At 26.4% G+C, this 2500-nt stretch overlaps 1 protein-coding gene across 1 annotated transcript in view; it reads right to left on the reverse strand.

The window, feature by feature from the left end:
• Window positions 1–2500, reverse strand: part of LOC122254591 (GTPase-activating Rap/Ran-GAP domain-like protein 3) — a gene marked incomplete in the record, with an annotated part of 625566 nt that overhangs the window by 621840 nt on the left and 1226 nt on the right. Inside the window, 1 exon segment of the mRNA XM_086552829.1 lies at window positions 2035–2500. This exon segment is cut by the window's right edge and continues 1226 nt beyond it.

Below are 2500 nucleotides of genomic sequence, written 5' to 3' on the forward strand. Positions count from 1 at the left end.
ATGAAAACTTATATATATATATATTATATATAATATATATATATTATATTATATATAATATAATTATATTATATTCATATTAAATATATGTATATGTATATATATAAGCTATATATATACCTAATCTATATATATATAATTATTATAACATATATACATATATGTTTATATACTCACAAATATTAATATATCTATATATGTATATATACATATAGATATTATATATTATATATACATATTAGACATATATGTATAATTCATATAGAGATATAATCATATATATATATAATATATATATATATATATATATATATATATATTCATGTATATGTTATATTTGTATTTATGTATTATATATAGATATATATATATACATATATACAGTATATATATATATAATATATAACTATATTTATTATATTACATATTTATACATTTTATAAATAATGTATATTATACATATAACATATATATACATATATATACATATTTGTATATATAACATTTAGATATTATACATATATGTATATATACATATCTATACATATATGTATTTATACATATAGATCTAAACAATAATCTATACATATATATATATATATATATATATATATATATATTATAAATATATATATATTTATATCTATGTATATATTTATATTTTATATACATCTATATAGTATATTATATATATGATATTATTATATATATATATATATACTCATACAAAATATATACAAATATTTATAAATATACATATATATATACACATATATATGTAATAAATATCACTATATATATATTATTTATATATATATAATAACCCATATATATAATATAATTTTATTATACATATAATAAATTTTTTTATACTTATTATGTATATATATTTTAGATATATTTTTAATTTATATCTATCTATAATTATATATATATATATATATATATATATACATATATATATATATATATTCAAAATGACTTCCCTTCTAAATAAAAAAGAGAGAAAAAAAAGACATTACTTCGAGTGTGGCAGAAACAGGCGACTTTCGAACATGTTTCTACTCGGGATTCAATTCTTTCGCCAGGACTTGAGGAGAAAAAAAGAAGGACAAGAAAAAAGGAAAGAAAAAGACGAGGAACAAAGTCAATAGTTTAGCTAACGTTCAACGTTTTCTTGGACACAATGTTTCTCTTTTTTTTTTCATCCCCGATTTCATTTCTTTACGGTTCTTATTTTTCCTTTCTTTGGATCAGGTTCATATGGTTCTGTTATACGGTTCTTTTTTTTTTTTTTTTTTTTTTTTACCAATCTTGGGACGTGGAAAATTCATAGTAAGATATATAAATATTTATAAGTAATATATAGAAATAGGTTTACTTAATCTTATCCGCATATATCGACAAAATTCTATAGCGTAGTTCGAGTTGGTAGCAGGACATTGCTTATTAATGATCACATAGATATAAACACACAATTAAATATCATCATAAATAAAGAAAATACACCAAAATCACAATACCTTACCTTCATAAAACTGGACACATTACCATAAAGGGAAATACACACAAAAAAAAAAATAATAAGGGATTTATCGATAAGTGACAATCCATCACCTTCATGAGACCCACTTAGGGAAATGAGTTCAAAGTGACAAAACTTCACTCTTGAGCAGCCGAAGTCATGCGGGTAATGAAAAGGTGATGATTTGCCGCTAGTCCACACGAACGTTAACATAGGAGTCGTTCGTGTGACTTCAAAAGGGTATGTAAAAACGGAATGAGTATTCAAAAAAAAAAAAAAAAAAAAAAAAAAAAAAGGAGAGGGACATTTTGAAATAAATCGTGGGGAATGAGAAACAAAGAAAGAAAAGAAACTAATGGTTGTGGGAGAAATAAATCAACATCGACATTTGTTGTTGTTTTTCTGTCGATTTGTTTGCAGGAAGTCACAGAATCAGACAAATAAAAGACGAACGATTGAGAAAAAGTGCAAGTTAGACACCGAACGTCTTAAGGAATCGTGACATTTACCTCGATCTGGAGATTAAACTGAAAGAAGCTCCTTCTTCTTCTCTCTTCTCTCCCTCTTCTTCTTCTTCTTCTGTGAGGTCGATGAGGAGGTGGATGAGGTATCTTGGAGGACGGTCGCGTCTCACATCTCTTCTTGCAGTCACAGAAATCACCTGTGGGGGTTTTCTGACAGGTGGAATGAGTAGAAGGGGGGTGGGGGGGGGGAGGGCGTTTCGAAGTGGTTCCCTCCGCCTCCCGCGATTGGACGAGCCTCCGTTCTTTTTTCTTTCTTTTTTTATTTATTTTTTTGCTTTTGGTTCTCCTCTTCCTTTTTTTGTGTGTGTCTTGTGTTCCTCCGATTGCTTGCTTGCTTGCTTGAAGAGCTGTCGCTTCTGCAATTGACACCTGCGGTTCTCCGAGATGCGAGGAAATTCCTGAAGAGCTTTTGTTGTTGTTTTTGATGGGGTTTCTTGGGGTGTTACATATA

Source organism: Penaeus japonicus, unplaced genomic scaffold (assembly GCF_977035675.1).
Source record: "Penaeus japonicus unplaced genomic scaffold, GWHDUDI00000001_assembly GWHDUDI00000027, whole genome shotgun sequence".
NCBI lineage: Eukaryota > Metazoa > Arthropoda > Malacostraca > Decapoda > Penaeidae > Penaeus > Penaeus japonicus.